General features: G+C 44.5%; 1 long non-coding RNA gene across 1 annotated transcript; it reads right to left on the bottom strand.

Moving 5' to 3' along the window:
• Nucleotides 1-1191: 1191 nt before the first annotated feature.
• LOC134284069 (uncharacterized) lies at nucleotides 1192-1555 on the bottom strand. Its single transcript, XR_009995609.1, has 3 exons — nucleotides 1438-1555; nucleotides 1304-1378; nucleotides 1192-1217 (listed from the first exon to the last, which is right to left on the bottom strand). It is a non-coding gene; the product is annotated as an uncharacterized LOC134284069 (long non-coding RNA).
• Nucleotides 1556-18854: the final 17299 nt, after the last annotated feature.

Genomic DNA, 18854 nt, shown 5'->3' with positions numbered 1-18854 from the left:
GCGGAAAGAACACTTAACTCGCGGGATTACTCTACGAAACGGGTTTAATTCGGGATAAATGTAAAATACAATGCACGCGGTAGGCGAACGGTTTTACTAGTGAGCAATGAATAGAAAGAATGCAAAAACATACCAGATGTGTTGCTGTCATCAGCTCTCGGTCCACCAGTAGGGGTGGGCAATGTGGAGTAACATTTGAAAAGGTCTTACCATTGCACCTCCACACTCCTCCTCAATGTAACGTCCTTTTGCTGCTACTCGTTGACGCCAAGCATTTGCCGGAATCGTTCCAGCTTAAGTGGTCCCAGCGGTTTCGTCAAGGCATCGGCCGCCATCGAATCCGTTGGGCAATACTCCAGAGCTAGTTGCCCCGTGATACACAGCTCCTCGACGAATCTTTCACGGGTGTCGATGTGTTTCGACCGTCGACTCGACCGTTCAGTCGTAACGAAGGAAATACAACCTTGGTTTGTAACCTGGTAGCTCAGGGATTAAGGGGTACGGGATCTTCAGGGTCGTAACTGTGGTTTGAGCATTTTCTCGGGAGGGCTGACTGTTAGAAGCACTGATGTGAGCAGGAGCATTGAAATTTACGATGGCTGATAAAGGGAACACACACACAAAAATGGGTGAAGCAAATGACACAAAAATGGTACCGAACAAGATCGAAAGACAAAGTTCACTCAATGTGGGAATACTGGGACGTCGAGGCTTGATGGTTGCCTTTTCAACCCGGAGAGACGAACAAGAACAAAAATAGTGGAAAAACAATTAAAAAGGAATTCACTCTCTAAAGAACTTGGCTCAAGACTAGGTTTCTAACAAAGTTTACAAATTTATTGTGACGTCACATTTCTTTGGTGGTTCTACTTGCGGTTTCAGGGTTGTTGTTGAACGGTGTGGGAACTGCTGCTGTTGGATGGCGGTTGTCTGGCTTGACGGCAATGGACGAGCGGGTGATCAGTCCGCTCATCGTTTGGATGGTGATGGTCGGAGATTTGGCCAACCGGAGTCGAAATCATGTTCCGACAGGATTCGTTTGGCAAGATGGCGTCTTGCAACTGTAGACGAACTATAGCGGGTACTGGTCGTCGCAATGGCGGTTTTTGCTGGCTTGATTCCTCACTGTGCACGCACTTTCGAACCGGATTGCTTGCGGTTCCAAATTTCTGGCAAAGAAAGGCCATAAATAAAAAGAAAAGGCCCAATGTATGGACCTAACCACCAAATATTAGAATTTTGTGACGTCCTCAAAACTACCCGCAACCAACTCTTAACTTCACCATTTTAACATCGTTTTTACCTTTTCTTGTTGATTTTTAACTATTCGTGTTGTACTTCGTTCACTACATGTTTGTATTGTAGGTTTCGCATGGAACTGTAACATTTTATACTAACATTAATTTAGGAAAACAATTAACCTTGTAACTCACTAACCCAACGTTTTGTTGTTCTTATTAACACACTTTTTCCATTTTAACGACTTGTTCGCAAAGGCTTAGGCTGGCATTGTGCATGGCTAACAAAATTAACTACTAACAAAAGAAAAAAACTATTCAATAATTATTCCACTATTACGAGGTTTTTATTTTCAACACTAACCTCAAACTTACTAATCAACTACACGCGCGCGCACTACTACTACGTGCCAATATTCGTAGCAAAAAGAGAAATTTCGCTTCGCAGCTTGGGGTATTTATAGGAATCGGTACAAAAGTTTAACATGTTTTTATGCTAAACATTTATGTTTTGCTTTTTGCGTCACACCCTATTGCATCAAAGTGTTGCGCACCATCTATCGGCGAGTATTAAAAGGGCGAGGTAATGTTTTGCCCCGGTCTTCTAACCGCTCGACCTCAGTGACACTCGCAACATGACAGCTGCTTATGAGAGTGTGAAATACTCATACACTCTCCGCTTCTAACATGAGTGTCACAGACCCGAAGTTTAATGGGGGAATATTTGCCAGGGCCGTATTGAGGGGAAATCTAGGAAAGGAAATTGGGAAAAATTTTAATTGTGGTGGAGCCACAAGACTACCTTGGAACCAACGGTTACAATGCCCCGTTGACCCTCCTGAAAATGGAGGAGAATTTTCATTTTGATTTACATATTCTATTTCTGATTCGCGCATTCATGATGCTACTGTCTGACACTTTTCAAAATCTAATTATCTTCTTCGCCCAGGCGAGGAAGTAAAGATGTACAAGTGGTAACTCATTACACATACATGAGTATATGGGATCGATTGACTTGTCACACTGGCTAATGTTTACGTTCGACGCGAAAACAACGGTCCGCGAAACCGAGTTGTTCGACGTTTACCCGCGACTATCCCGACGAAAGAAACACAACAAAATGTTATCCGCGCAAAAAGTTTCCGAAATTTACGGGTCCGAAATCGTTTTCACTATTTACCGGTCGACTTCCATCAAACTGTTTGGGGAATCGGCCCAAGGAAGTTCTTCTAACTGCGGAGGCGATAATGAGGTTTGTCAGGTAAGGGTAATATTTTGTAAACACTAGAGTTGACTACTAATTCGTTATTCTATTTTCAGCAAACTTCGTGCTTCTTTATTGCCCGCGTCCGGACGGTTCATTGGTGAGTACTCATTCATAACGACTGAGCTGAAAATTTCATTGATCAGTTTCGGTTTCAGGATCAACTGCTGACCTTCTACCGAATATGGAACGCGATGGGATATGGAAAACCGCCAACTCTTCCATTCGAGTTGGTCCCGATCGACACGATAGGGTTCGAGAGATTCCCGCAGAGCACAGCTGTCACTCCCACGGAGATTAGCTTGTGTCCGCTTCATAACGATGCCTATCTCATTTTTGATTAACCTCGGGTTCGGTACCCGAGCACACGGTGTTTACTACCTCGCTGATCTTGTCAGGAGAAAACTGAATAAATTCTAATTCTTCGGGAAACGCGTTTTTCTCTGAAAAATATGTCATGCCTCCTTTTGTACAAATCATTCATTGAAAAATGAAAAGCATTTTAATATTTCACTTTTAGATTTCGGGGCCTTATTTGGTATTTAGTCTTAGTCGGGTTATCTACGAATCGGTCTCTCACGCATGCGCAGATTTATCGTTTGCCACTTGAACCTTCGGGTGTTCTCGGTTCTCCGCGAAGCGATGTTGCGATTGAAGTGGTTGTTTACATTCCATACCGACGAATGGCTGCTTTAATTTTCCGCGAAATACCGGTGGATTAGGGGATTCGAAAAGACGATTCTTTCTCCGTCGAACGCTCCATCCCACTAACCGTTTCATCGTGATGAAACTGCCCGCAAGTGTATGTTTGTCGTTTGGTTTCATTCGTAAAGGAAACCGAAGAAATCTATTGTTCCGTCGCGTGATATGCCGACCGTGCGTTGAATCGACTTTGATTCGGATTTTCATGTCGATGTTATTAGAATCACGGATTTCCGCGAAGTAATTCCGTTCGGGGTCTAATTGGTTATTCTACGGTGTTCCTCGGATCCAATTGGAATCGAGCAATTGAAAGTTTACTAATTTGAATCACGCGCATTAAAATATTTCCTATCAGTTTTTCGAGCGCTTCGTGTTACAAAATTGGTTATTCTACGGTGCGCTTTACCGAAGCAGGGGTTACCAAATAACTATTTCCGGTTCACAATCGATCTTTGCAAAATCTTCGTTAGAAGAACGAAGGAAATTTTCTTAAAACAGGGCACTGTTTTTCCGCCCCCTCCGAGGGAAAATGAAAACTCAAAATCATTTTTAGTTGGGCGCCAATTTGTAACCTGGTAGCTCAGGGATTAAGGGGTACGGGATCTTCAGGGTCGTAACTGTGGTTTGAGCATTTTCTCGGGAGGGCTGACTGTTAGAAGCACTGATGTGAGCAGGAGCATTGAAATTTACGATGGCTGATAAAGGGAACACACACACAAAAATGGGTGAAGCAAATGACACAAAAATGGTACCGAACAAGATCGAAAGACAAAGTTCACTCAATGTGGGAATACTGGGACGTCGAGGCTTGATGGTTGCCTTTTCAACCCGGAGAGACGAACAAGAACAAAAATAGTGGAAAAACAATTAAAAAGGAATTCACTCTCTAAAGAACTTGGCTCAAGACTAGGTTTCTAACAAAGTTTACAAATTTATTGTGACGTCACATTTCTTTGGTGGTTCTACTTGCGGTTTCAGGGTTGTTGTTGAACGGTGTGGGAACTGCTGCTGTTGGATGGCGGTTGTCTGGCTTGACGGCAATGGACGAGCGGGTGATCAGTCCGCTCATCGTTTGGATGGTGATGGTCGGAGATTTGGCCAACCGGAGTCGAAATCATGTTCCGACAGGATTCGTTTGGCAAGATGGCGTCTTGCAACTGTAGACGAACTATAGCGGGTACTGGTCGTCGCAATGGCGGTTTTTGCTGGCTTGATTCCTCACTGTGCACGCACTTTCGAACCGGATTGCTTGCGGTTCCAAATTTCTGGCAAAGAAAGGCCATAAATAAAAAGAAAAGGCCCAATGTATGGACCTAACCACCAAATATTAGAATTTTGTGACGTCCTCAAAACTACCCGCAACCAACTCTTAACTTCACCATTTTAACATCGTTTTTACCTTTTCTTGTTGATTTTTAACTATTCGTGTTGTACTTCGTTCACTACATGTTTGTATTGTAGGTTTCGCATGGAACTGTAACATTTTATACTAACATTAATTTAGGAAAACAATTAACCTTGTAACTCACTAACCCAACGTTTTGTTGTTCTTATTAACACACTTTTTCCATTTTAACGACTTGTTCGCAAAGGCTTAGGCTGGCATTGTGCATGGCTAACAAAATTAACTACTAACAAAAGAAAAAAACTATTCAATAATTATTCCACTATTACGAGGTTTTTATTTTCAACACTAACCTCAAACTTACTAATCAACTACACGCGCGCGCACTACTACTACGTGCCAATATTCGTAGCAAAAAGAGAAATTTCGCTTCGCAGCTTGGGGTATTTATAGGAATCGGTACAAAAGTTTAACATGTTTTTATGCTAAACATTTATGTTTTGCTTTTTGCGTCACACCCTATTGCATCAAAGTGTTGCGCACCATCTATCGGCGAGTATTAAAAGGGCGAGGTAATGTTTTGCCCCGGTCTTCTAACCGCTCGACCTCAGTGACACTCGCAACATGACAGCTGCTTATGAGAGTGTGAAATACTCATACACTCTCCGCTTCTAACATGAGTGTCACAGACCCGAAGTTTAATGGGGGAATATTTGCCAGGGCCGTATTGAGGGGAAATCTAGGAAAGGAAATTGGGAAAAATTTTAATTGTGGTGGAGCCACAAGACTACCTTGGAACCAACGGTTACAGGTTGTCCTCCCGCAGCACGGTTGGTAGTCGTTGCTCTTCGTCGAAGTCCCGTAGAAGTTTCCGCAGCCACAGAGCTTCTTGGCAGGCTTCGCTGAGCGCCACATACTCAGCCTCCATAGAGGAGAGTGTAACGCACGATTGTCTTCGGCTGGCCCAGGAGATTGCACCGTCCCCGAACAAGAAGACAAATCCGGAAGTCGATCGTCTAGTTTCGATATCATCTGCCCAGTCGGAATCCGTGTAGCCGAGCAACATTTGATCTTCGCCTGCGCCAAGATAGAGATAGTAGTTGCGGGTCTGCTTCAAATAACGAAGTACGCGCTTGGCTGCTGACCAGTCACGCTCACTCGGTTTGGCGAACTTCCTGCCAAGAATCGCTGCACTAACAGCCAGATCCGGTCGCACGCTAACAGCCAAGTATAGGATTCCGCCCACCAAGCTACGGTACTTCGTCGCATCAGCCAGTTCCTCACTCTTGTCCAATGTTTTCAGGAACCCCGGATCCATCGGGGAGGCTGCCGGCTTCGCTTGATCCATACCGAATTTGGCAATAAGTTCGTCGATGTACACAGGGAGACGCAGCTTGAATCCACCGCTATCACGAAGCACCTCCATTCCTAGGAAGTGGCGTATTTCTCCAAGGTTGGTCAGGTCAAACTCGTTCTTCAAGCTGCCGACGATCCGCTGAATTTCCTTATCATCCGTTGAAGCAACGAGCATGTCATCGATATACACGAGTATGAAGATCTTCAGCCTTCCCTCCTTCTTCACAAACAGACACTGGTCTGCAGCAGACGCGCGAAATCCAAGTTTTGACAAAACCTCCTGCAGCTTCTTATTCCAGCAGCGCGCGGCCTGGCGTAGACCGTAGATGCTACGCTTCAGACGGCATACAGACTCCTCCTGTCCAGGTACCTCGTAACCCGGCGGTTGGCGCATGTACAGCTCTTCCTCTAACTCGCCGTTGAGGTAGGCTGTCTTAACGTCAACGTGCCGAACGAACATGTTCTGCTTCGCAGCCACCACGAGAAATGTACGCAGCGTCGCTTGGTGCGTCACGGGAGCAAACACTTGGTTAAAGTCCACACCAAACTTCTGCGCATATCCTTGCGCCACTATTCTAGCCTTGTACTTAATCACTCGCCCATGTTCGTCCTTCTTCACTTTAAACACCCACTTGGAGCCTATCGCCTTCTTTCCAGGAGGCAATGGAACGAGCTCCCAAGTGTCATTTCGCCGATGTGAGTCTAGCTCATCGACCATCGCCTCTCTCCACTCACGCTTCTGCTTTGCTTCACTAACGTCCATCGGTTCTTCGACCGCACACGCAGCAATACCCACAGAAAAGTCAAGCACATAATCGTTCAAATGTTTGGGGATTGCACCACGGTTCACACGGGAAGACTGACGAACAGGGGCTTGCACTCTCGCTTCAGAACTGTCACTCATAGATTCGTATTGGCTATTCGCATCACTTTGTTCTTCATCACTGTTTGCCTCTTCTCCTGGCAGCACTCTCAAGGGATCTTCTGCCTCTTCATCACATTCTGGCTTCGCTTCGTTCTCTTCCTTGAACAGCACTTCGCTCTTTTCAACAGCTCGACGCTTTGCAGGATCCGGAACAGCAACAGGAAGCTCCGTACACGATGAACCATTGCCCAGCTCTACGAATCTGGCATCGCGGCTGACAACGATACGGTCCGTCTCACGATCGAGGAACCGATACCCTTTATGCTCCATGGAATATCCCACGAAGATAAGCTTCCGAGCTTTGCTCTCCAGTTTGCTTCGCTTGATTTCCGGAATGTGGACAAACGCCTCAGCGCCGAACACTCGAAGGTGGCTGAGGTCCGGCTTACGCCCCCACCACAGTTCGAAGGGCGTCTTGTTGATTGACCTGGACGGAAGTCGATTCTGAAGGTAGGTGGCAGTGAGTACCGCTTCACCCCAGTACCGTTTCTCCAGGTTCGCGTCGATCAACATGCATGTCGCCATTTCGGTTATCGACCGGTTCTTCCGCTCAGCAACGCCGTTGGATTGCGGAGAATATGCGGTTGTGTACTGTGGCTTTATTCCCTCGTCCTTGTAAAATCGCCTCAGCTCGGCGTTATCAAATTCGCCACCGCCGTCAGACCTGACTACGCGCGGCTTGCGCCCTGTCAAAGTCTCAACCCACCGGACATAGTCCTTGATGTTTCCTGCCGCTTCGGACTTTGCTTTCAGCAAGTATGTCACGGTAAACCGACTATAGTCATCAATAATATGCATGACATAGCGGCAACCACTTGGGGTCTCATTTTTCATCGGTCCACAGAGGTCTGTGTGGACGATGTCGAGAATCTGGGTTGATTTTCGCTCACACACCGCAGGAAAGGGGGGCCCGGGCGGACTTCCCCTCCATGCAACACTCACACACAACTCGCAATCCACAGTTGCTTACCTTAAGTCCGGTCGCAAGCTCCTCCTTCAGCAAACGCTCGGCAGCTGCCCACTCGCGGTGGCCCAACCGCCGGTGCCACTGGTGCTGGCAGTTCTCCAGATGTTGACCAGCTGTAGCACTCATCGACGAATGACCAAGCCGCAGGCGATAGAGGCCGCCGGCGCGAACTCCGGTCGCGACAACGGTTCCCTTCTGGTCACAGATGTTGCACGAATCTTCTTCAAATACCACTTTCAGATTCTTCTTCGCCAGACGCCCCACCGAAATCAAACTCGTCGCGAGGCCCGGCACATACTTCACTTCGGCCATCGAGATCTTCACATTTTCACCGTTATCGTCAACACCACTGATCACACCACTTCCTTCGCCGCGAATCTGTGTTTTCTCACCATTCGCCATGGTGATCCAACCTCCAGCGAATTCCTGAAGTTCTCCGAAGAAGGATCTGTCTCCGGTCATGTGAGTGCTTGCTCCGCTGTCGATGATCCAGGCAGACGAGCCAGCATCTTCAGCCAGCGTGAAAGCAACCTGCTTCTCACCAGCTTGGGCGGTCTTCGCTTTTGCGCCCTCTTTCTTCGAGCACTCCGCATTCTGCGACGCGAGATACTTCCTGCAGTTCCGGCGCAGGTGGCCCGGCAGCTTGCAAAAGTGGCACGTTCTCGTTTCTTTCGTCTTCTTCCCTTCCGAGGAGCGCATCGCCTTCTCCGTTTTGCTGGAGGAGCCTTCCCTTTCCATGCGCCTGAGGTACTCGTCCATCAGTTTGGACTTGACTACGTCCATGGAAATATCGTCATCTGGCCGACCATCGAGTGCCGAGACGATTCCGTCGAACGACGGCGGCAGGCTTCGCAAGAGCATACAGATCTTTGTGTCCTTGTCAAGTTCTGTGCCCGCGGCTCCAAGTCGGTCGAACAACTCGTCGATTTCGCACAGGTGTCGCTCCAGATCCCCGCGCTCTGGGAGATTCATCGCGCATAATTTCTTCAGCAGCGAAACGCGCACAGACCGACTTGTTTTCTGGTGGTACGATTTGAGCGAGTTATACACCTCACGCGCGGAAACACTATTCTTCACCAGCGGGAGCTGGCTGTCTTCTAACAAGAGCACAATGGTCGCTTTTGCTTTTCGATCGGCAACCTTCCACCGAGCGAACTCGATCTGTTCATCGTCTTCCGGAGGATCGTCTTCGATTACGTACCACAGATCCTCGCGACACAAAAGCATTTCTACGCGCACTTTCCAGCTCTGCCAGTTCTGTCCGTTTAACTTTGGAATAGAGAATCTGGCATCGACCATTTTCACCACCGTTCACAGTCACTTGGCAAATCGAAACACAAAATGTTTTGTTTATCGGCGCCGCACTCTAATCGTTCATAAATCTTCCAACCGATCGACGGCGGGGACCACAACACCGTTCACCGAGTCACTAACACACTCGCAGCCGGCGCCCGGCAGTGTCTTCACGAGTCTTTTCCTCTTGTCTCTTTTCGCACGCACAACGGAACAATGGCGGCTCGGCCAGCCAAATCGTTTTCCGATCACTTTCTTCGAAATCCGCGGCGACCGCGTCCTTGGGCCAATAACCTGATGGCAGAATCAGGCAGCAGTGGAACGGGAGAAGCACCGGGAATTCGGAATCAGCGGAAAGAACACTTAACTCGCGGGATTACTCTACGAAACGGGTTTAATTCGGGATAAATGTAAAATACAATGCACGCGGTAGGCGAACGGTTTTACTACACTCAAATTAATTAACTGATAAATTCTATGTGCGCTAACCACATAGATTGCTGGCGAGAGAGAGAATCACTCGGTCATGTGCAAGTAATAAAATCTATAAGTAAGACATATGATTTATATTATTATCAGAATATATTCCAAGTGTAACCGCTTAATAAGTAACCTTCTGTACATAAAACTTAAAAACAAGCCAAACAACAAGAAATCACAATGGCGCGCACAGGAGGCGAATGTTTTGCACGAGAGCGTGCTGCTGAAATCCATCGGTCAGCCAGAATAATGGATATTTCGATGGATATTTTCAGAGGTAAGTACGTAATTCTTTCTTCATAACATGTCTAGTGTTAATATTCAGTCTAATCCTATTGCAGCATCGGAATCGATCGCTTTTATAGCGACAATTGTGACGAACTTCCACAGTCGAAACAGTCATCGTGCCAACATCCACCGGATGATTCCCCAAGCGCTGAAGGAACCGAGGAAGGAACAGTGGAGTCCACGACGGGATCACTGCCGCCATTTTTTTTTACAATAGCTCTAGTGTTAAGTATCTGGTCCATTATTCATGAAATACAAAAAGCTCGATTGACAAACTTATCAAATTTTGCATTTATTTACACTTTGAAGCCAATCCCACGTGGAAATGCGTTTATTATTCATTCCATTGAAACTCATATTCTAAACGATTGAAAACCAAAAGCGACGCACATAAGTTCTATCATGGTTGAATCGACAAAGATTTATCAGCACTGCACATAATTTTCAAGTGTTAAAGCAACTGGTCATAATCTAAGTGCAGAACTTTTAGAATTGATATGTTATTTATTCTGAGTGTAGTGAGCAATGAATAGAAAGAATGCAAAAACATACCAGATGTGTTGCTGTCATCAGCTCTCGGTCCACCAGTAGGGGTGGGCAATGTGGAGTAACATTTGAAAAGGTCTTACCATTGCACCTCCACATAGGAAACTCCCACTAGCTGCGCCAGGGGCTGCGTTTGTTTCAGCAAAATCAGGAAGACTTGATCTTGATGCTGCAGCCGGGGCTGCAGCTAAGAAATCCAGCGCTTTGGGTCCTTTGTTACGCCTCCCATTAGACACAGCTAGGAAGGAAATTGCAAGGGAAATTGCAGCTTTCGAGCTTCAGAAACATTCCATATTTGTTGCATTTTTTTTCAAAGTATTGAGAAAAGTTCACTCAGAATAAATAACATATCAATTCTAAAAGTTCTGCACTTAGATTATGACCAGTTGCTTTAACACTTGAAAATTATGTGCAGTGCTGATAAATCTTTGTCGATTCAACCATGATAGAACTTATGTGCGTCGCTTTTGGTTTTCAATCGTTTAGAATATGAGTTTCAATGGAATGAATAATAAACGCATTTCCACGTGGGATTGGCTTCAAAGTGTAAATAAATGCAAAATTTGATAAGTTTGTCAATCGAGCTTTTTGTATTTCATGAATAATGGACCAGATACTTAACACTAGAGCTATTGTAAAAAAAAATGGCGGCAGTGATCCCGTCGTGGACTCCACTGTTCCTTCCTCGGTTCCTTCAGCGCTTGGGGAATCATCCGGTGGATGTTGGCACGATGACTGTTTCGACTGTGGAAGTTCGTCACAATTGTCGCTATAAAAGCGATCGATTCCGATGCTGCAATAGGATTAGACTGAATATTAACACTAGACATGTTATGAAGAAAGAATTACGTACTTACCTCTGAAAATATCCATCGAAATATCCATTATTCTGGCTGACCGATGGATTTCAGCAGCACGCTCTCGTGCAAAACATTCGCCTCCTGTGCGCGCCATTGTGATTTCTTGTTGTTTGGCTTGTTTTTAAGTTTTATGTACAGAAGGTTACTTATTAAGCGGTTACACTTGGAATATATTCTGATAATAATATAAATCATATGTCTTACTTATAGATTTTATTACTTGCACATGACCGAGTGATTCTCTCTCTCGCCAGCAATCTATGTGGTTAGCGCACATAGAATTTATCAGTTAATTAATTTGAGTGTTGTTTTCGTTCTTCATTTTATTTCTCCCCCAGAAAAAAAAACATAAAAAAGTGTTGCCAGTTTGATGACAACCAGCGTGATAAATGTGCCGGTGAGTGTGCCGAAAGCGTGCCGGCGAGTGTGCCGGGCACTTTGTGCCGAGTTTCCCACCCCCTGTCAAGCAATCAGAATTGGGTTCTTTAGGGGTATCCAGATTATTGCATAATCGGAATCTCCGTCCAAAAATTAGTCGAAATCCAAAATTTCATCATTTTTGGTGCCCGGGAACTATTTTTAAAATGCATTTAAAGTTTGTATGGGGAAAATTTTTTGTTCGGAGCGAACTGTCACTTTATCGATTGAACTGTCATTCTATCTACGAAAATTAAAACTGTTTTGTTTATTTGACCTTCAAAACAAAGTAATTGGATCGCAATAAATTCACCATATACTCAGAAAAATGAGCTCTTTCGATTAAGCTAAAGAAAATGGCAATATTTAATTCGCTAAACAACCCAATTCAGGTGGAAGTAGTGGTGGGATCAACCCCTTGGCAAGAAGCGGGTTGATGAGATCTCCGACAAGGAGAAGTGAGGAGATAGGCGCTGGGAGTTGCGTACGCAGCTCAAGCGTGGGTGCTCCAGTCCACTTCCCGGCAAGCCAGCCGGTGGAGGTTATGGACGGAGCGTGGTTGTTGAGGGCCGTCAACCGAGTATCCAAAGGACGGTCCGCAATAGAGGTGGCTGAGCAGCAGCTTGGCAAAATCATCGACTTTGCGTCCACTAACTAAGTCGAACCTAAGCAAGGACCTGAAAACGGCCTTGCTTCGACTCAGGGCGTCGATCGACGATGCCAAGCAGGAGCACGCGGCACTCGCGTTGCTGACTGCTGCAGCTGCGGAGCCTGCAAATGAGAAAGTGCCGAAGTTTACCCAAACGGAGGCCTTCTCCTTCGCAGGAAGTCCGAATAAGGCGGAAGCGACTGCTCGCGACAAACGGGGCAAGCAATCGCAGAAGCGGGCGAGGCAACCGTCAGGCGAGGAGCTGTCTGGCGGTGCCCGCAAGGCCAGGCGAATCATTACCCCGAAAGTCGGTAATAATGCCGGAAGGTCGGACCTAGGGGCAAGACACTGTGCAAATGAGAGCAACTCTGAGAATAGACCATTCCCGTCAAAAAATTTTATGTGCTGTACGGCTTTCCGACAATTTATTGAGCATACTTTCCCAAAGAACCCATATGTTTTGAAGCCTCTAACTACAGTGAGGATTCGCTCGTTGGGTCACGACTGCGCCCCGATTAGCGAATTGTGTTCGTTCGTTGGGGCAACTGACAACTGATCAAAATGCTCTAGACACACGCAAGTGACGAGAAATACGTCACGAAACACTCACATACTTGCGCAAACGGTCTGTATACAGGAGCTGCGATGCGACGACGGTCAGACGTCAAACTCGTTTTGACATCGATTTTGACATTGACAGTGCGTTTTAGTTGGGTTTTGCCCCAACTAGCGAACATCCAACCATCGAGGCAGCCCATCTAACGAGCCGTCAACGAACGAATCGGGACTGTATTCGAAAACATTGAAAAACCTGCGAAGTAGCACTTTAGCCCTATAGTCTCCTATAATATTTTTTCCCACAAAACCCGATGAGCCCCTATCTCCCCTACGGCTTTTTTGGAGAGATGCGGAGAATTTTCAATCAGCTGGCTGTCAAATATGACGGTATTTTTTTTGTGTTTTGATCCGCTCTAAACCAGGGGACTGTTATGGTCTTCTTGTTTTCTTACCCCGCATTAAAATTATGCTGCTGTGTTGAAAGATAGGTTGTCAGCTTGAGCCCTACGCCTGGGCCGCTGTTATGCTGGCTACGAAAACATTGCATTGGTGGGATAGGGATGCCAATTCCTTGCTCTAAACACCATAAAAACAAATAATTTGTTGCGAAAAAAGCCCAATCTGGGACCGAGTCTGAGACGTTACGCCGATCCTCCGGGTTGAAACGAGATCCGGACACACTTCCGAAGCAACGCATCAGAACTACTTCATCGCCCGTGTCGATGCACGATGCTAGCTGGTGGGAGACCAAAGGAAAATCCTGTCTTGGGGGCGGTATCGAAGCTGGTGGGACTCCGAAGCTGAGTTTAGCATCAGAAGAGCATGATGAGCATGAATCCTGATTCCTGAGAATTCCTGATCCAAGCTGCTGCTGCTGGCCGACATTGAGGACATGGATTTGATAGCAGCTGAAATAGCTGCCGTTCCGGTGATGAAGCTATGCCTGTACCAACTTGAACCTGCTCACAACAGACGTATTTAGCTTATAGGAATCGCTCCGGGTCATGCAGTTGATGTACTTTCATTTAGCCGACCAGGACCTTGAAGCCCGAACCCGTCGGAGATGCTGCCGGAGCTGCAGCTATCGGCTTACTGAGAACGTCCAAGTATCCGCCGGTTTTCAGCTCGACAACCGCGGAACTGCTTTTTGGAGCAACCAGACAACTACCACTTTTCAATGGTGCTTTAATGGGACTCGACTGGTTTGCAGAGAACGCGGACTTTGGATTGGCTGATTCCGGGTGTAATTGGAATCCCCCCAGTTTTGATGAAGGCGGTGCCGCGGTACTACGGCTGCTGCAGCTGCTTTAGTCATAAGCGGTTCCGGATCACTGAATTGGGAGTTTCGAGATTTGGAAGCTATGCTGTTCCCGAGGGCTGTTTCAGCGCCGGCCACGCCTAGTTTGGTGGGAAAAAATAATGTATACACTGTGGTAGCCGAATCTAGCCTCAAACACCGAACACTTGCATTTTCGATCCTGGTAATCGAAGCTCAAATTTTCAAAAGCGTCTTTCCGCCACAAAAGTCGTTAGTAAACTGAAGTCCCGATCCACGCGCCAGAATCGAACACCTCTCACACCAACACCCATTCATACGCAAGCAATGCTGCCGCAGATCTCTCTCTTTCATTCCCTCATTCATCATCCATACACCGAGCAGCACCGACCACGTCGATGCAAGCTGATGTTTTGCATCTGTATACATTCTTTCATATCAGCGATCACTTAATTCCCGCCAGCACCACTACAATCAAATGCTGACCATGAATCTCGCCTGAATGACAAGCGAACAGCTTTGCTGCATGTAGGCTTGGGCGATCTCATTTTGTATTGATTCAATCCACTTATCCGCGAGCGGTAATGGCGGCGGCGGGCACAAATAACCGATTCGAATTTTGACGTTTCGTGGGGATCGCAATCGGTTGGCGCCATCAAACGGAGGGCAGAGGGGTGAGGAGGAGTATGAAACTGTTTTGACTTTCCCCCAAGAAACGTCAAAATCCGAACCGGTTGGACATGCCCGCCGCCGCCATTACCGCTCGCGGATAAGTGGATACACGGAGAAAGTTAACAACAAATTATCATTATAAATAAAACACATTCTAACATTAGTTTTCTGTATGCACATCTTATCCACCACATACACGATGTTGGTTGTTTTTGGGCGCAACCGTTTTCGGTCAGTCACCGGTTCCCACCGCAATGGAAATGGGCATGGTATTGATTTCAGTCCTGCTAGTTGTACTTCCGGTAGGCTGACTTATGGTACACTCAAATTAATTAACTGATAAATTCTATGTGCGCTAACCACATAGATTGCTGGCGAGAGAGAGAATCACTCGGTCATGTGCAAGTAATAAAATCTATAAGTAAGACATATGATTTATATTATTATCAGAATATATTCCAAGTGTAACCGCTTAATAAGTAACCTTCTGTACATAAAACTTAAAAACAAGCCAAACAACAAGAAATCACAATGGCGCGCACAGGAGGCGAATGTTTTGCACGAGAGCGTGCTGCTGAAATCCATCGGTCAGCCAGAATAATGGATATTTCGATGGATATTTTCAGAGGTAAGTACGTAATTCTTTCTTCATAACATGTCTAGTGTTAATATTCAGTCTAATCCTATTGCAGCATCGGAATCGATCGCTTTTATAGCGACAATTGTGACGAACTTCCACAGTCGAAACAGTCATCGTGCCAACATCCACCGGATGATTCCCCAAGCGCTGAAGGAACCGAGGAAGGAACAGTGGAGTCCACGACGGGATCACTGCCGCCATTTTTTTTTACAATAGCTCTAGTGTTAAGTATCTGGTCCATTATTCATGAAATACAAAAAGCTCGATTGACAAACTTATCAAATTTTGCATTTATTTACACTTTGAAGCCAATCCCACGTGGAAATGCGTTTATTATTCATTCCATTGAAACTCATATTCTAAACGATTGAAAACCAAAAGCGACGCACATAAGTTCTATCATGGTTGAATCGACAAAGATTAATCAGCACTGCACATAATTTTCAAGTGTTAAAGCAACTGGTCATAATCTAAGTGCAGAACTTTTAGAATTGATATGTTATTTATTCTGAGTGTACGAGAACGTTATTTCAGCGATCGGTATGGAATTCTACTCGGATCTGGTGGTTGACGTTGTTGCTGCTTGTAGTAACCAGCTCTCGGTACTATCATATAGGATACTGCATGATGACATCACGAAGCCGAGCACTGACAGTTCAGCGAGCTTGTTTACATGGACTTGGTCTCTGGCGGAGATCCGGCAAAACTGTTTTTCGATACAATTTCAGTAAAACGGTAATTAGACGGTTTGTTTTGTATTAGTAGAGTTGAATATAATCGATTTTTCCGTATCATAATGGTTTCGGGGCGGAAAACGTAAATTTAATTTTCGCCGCTCGTTAAAAATTCTAACACCTTGTAAACAAGCTCGCTGAATTGTCAGACAAAGTGAGGTTAGATCAGGTGCTTGCAGTACCCTATCACATGATAGTTTCTCGCAGCTGTTCACTAATACATGAATAGTGGCTCTGTATAAAATGTAAATACCAACCATGAAAATAAAGGAGTTTATCTTGGTACTTAAACCTAACAAGACGTGCGTATTTCAATCCTATCCAGAAATGGCTAGAATACCTCGGGAGAGACTTTGTGGTGTCCAAAAGACTTATCCTATGAACAGTAATCTCAGGATATTACAGTGTCGACGAGGAGAAATATTTGTGCTTCTTGCAATAGGTTTCACGACCGCAATTTTTGCAAGTTAAGCGACGATAAGCGTGCAAGTTTTTTTTTGTACCGTGTATTTCACGTGTACGTGTAAATTGAGGGTGATTTTTTGTGATTAGTGCATTTTTTTCACGTTTTCCGGTATTTGTGTATTTTTTATGCGATCCTATGGTCCATATTTTATTGAGTGATTTTTTTTGTACCTTCCACGACCGGTGTATTTGTATGTTTTGGTGTGTTTTCCCTCTTAACTTTGTTTCCATTGGAGGTTGTTCAGTAAGTCTGAAAGCTGTTTTCGATACCAACTATGCAAAAAAATTGCAATTGCTTTTCCTTTTTTTATGGTGTAGCAGGACATAAATAGCTGTATTGTCTTTAATTTTTGCGCTCACCATTTTGCTTTTTTATGATAATGTGTATCATACTGGTTTGTGTTAATAGTGATTTGTGGTATTTAGACTTTTTTGTTTCCCTCCATGTTTTTTTTCTCAAATCGCAATATTTATTTTCCAAGACCATTTTAATTTTATCCTCAACACATTCACGCACACAAAAAAAAGTGATATGCTATAGTTGTCGGCAATGTAATTTTCTGTGTGAAGTAGAGCGGTTAAATCGACTGCATACAAGCGGCTTTACCCATCACGTATGCAGACTATATTTTGTCGACCGCTATGGCGAAAGTGGCATCGCTGAAGATAATAAACAATTGCATGTAGTAGCAATACTATAGACGTAATTTTGGTGCGATATTTGTGATTGGTGGTGATTTTTGGTCAGGGGCGCAGCGTATATTTTTTATGGTTTTGGAGAAACCAATTGGAGTACAAGCACCCTTTGGATGTTTTATTGTGATATCGGAGGAGAGTCGTTACCGGTTCTATGCCTGCATCAATATGTTTCATCAAGTCGAGTGCATGTAACTGCATCATTTTTTTCCGACTAAGTAGTTTTGACGTAGGACTACGTCAACTTTTTCGTGTTTTTTTTGCGATCCGTGTATTAGCTGCGTTTTTTTAATCGGCTGTGATTATATTGAAATATTATGATTTTGGTTAGCCGTTTTTGTTTTCTTTTTTTTTTCATTATTGTGTGTACTGGCCGTCTGTATTGTTCAACAATATAGAAGCTTTTTCGTCATAAACCATTTCACAAAAGCAATCACATTGTATCAATGTATGGCCGACCCGGATCATCATAAGTGCATCCTCTACGTACAGCAACAGCCCAGTGAACGACATCAATTGTGCTCAACGATTATACCTATTACACGGGGAAACGAAATAACTCAAAATCAAGTTAAAAATTACGCATAACGAAGTACTGTTCAAACACTACTGGTTTGGATACTTTTCTGTTCTTGCTTTTGAATACATTTTACCTAACTTGGAGGTATATTCAGAACACTGCCTTTTGAGTTAATTGGGAGTTGTGACGTTTTCGATTTTGTTTTTGCTTCTTTTCATTAAGAGTATCCAAAACTGAGAGTTGGGCCTTGACTCAATTTTGGATGAAAATTTCAATCAAGCGCCATTATTAATTTTAATCTCGTCATAAACAAAATGCGTGTGAACCAATAAAGTCGCAGAGCGAAGCAATAATAATTGTAAGTTGTTCGTTGTCATTTTTACTTTCAATTAATGCTAATTTATCATCAATAAACTTTTAGGACATCCACCAAAAACCAGATTCAAAATGAACAACCAAGCATCCTTGGCACTTCATCTTCCGGAGCAAAACATCTGGAGGAATACTCAAATTAGGGTCTGAACGGTGAGTGAAATTTAGTTTATTTAGGTGGAATAAGTGTAGCTTATAACAAGGTTTATTGTAAATATCCCTTCACTAAACAGGCTTTCAATGGTTGGATTGTTTTGGGGCACGGAAGCAACTGCCAAGGAAACCAGTGGCAACATCCCGAGCATCAAAAAGGATCCGGACGACTGCCCAGAAAACTTAAACATAACAAATAAATATGTGAATTACTGTTGTATTGTGATTGTGAAATTGAATAAACACAAAGTTGTTATTTATGTACTTTTCTTTACCATAAAAACAAAGAAAATCCAAAAAACCCGAATTTTTTTTTCGAAAATTCAGCTTCAGCGAAAGACTTGATATTGAGTAGTTTTTATCCAATGACGACTTATTGCAAAACAGTTTGAATTTACTCAAACCGAAGTTATCGTATAATAACTCAAATTTGGGTTT

The sequence above is a fragment of the Aedes albopictus genome, chromosome 3, assembly GCF_035046485.1.
Source record: "Aedes albopictus strain Foshan chromosome 3, AalbF5, whole genome shotgun sequence".
Lineage (NCBI taxonomy): Eukaryota > Metazoa > Arthropoda > Insecta > Diptera > Culicidae > Aedes > Aedes albopictus.
This window is presented reverse-complemented; position numbering and strand designations above follow the sequence as displayed.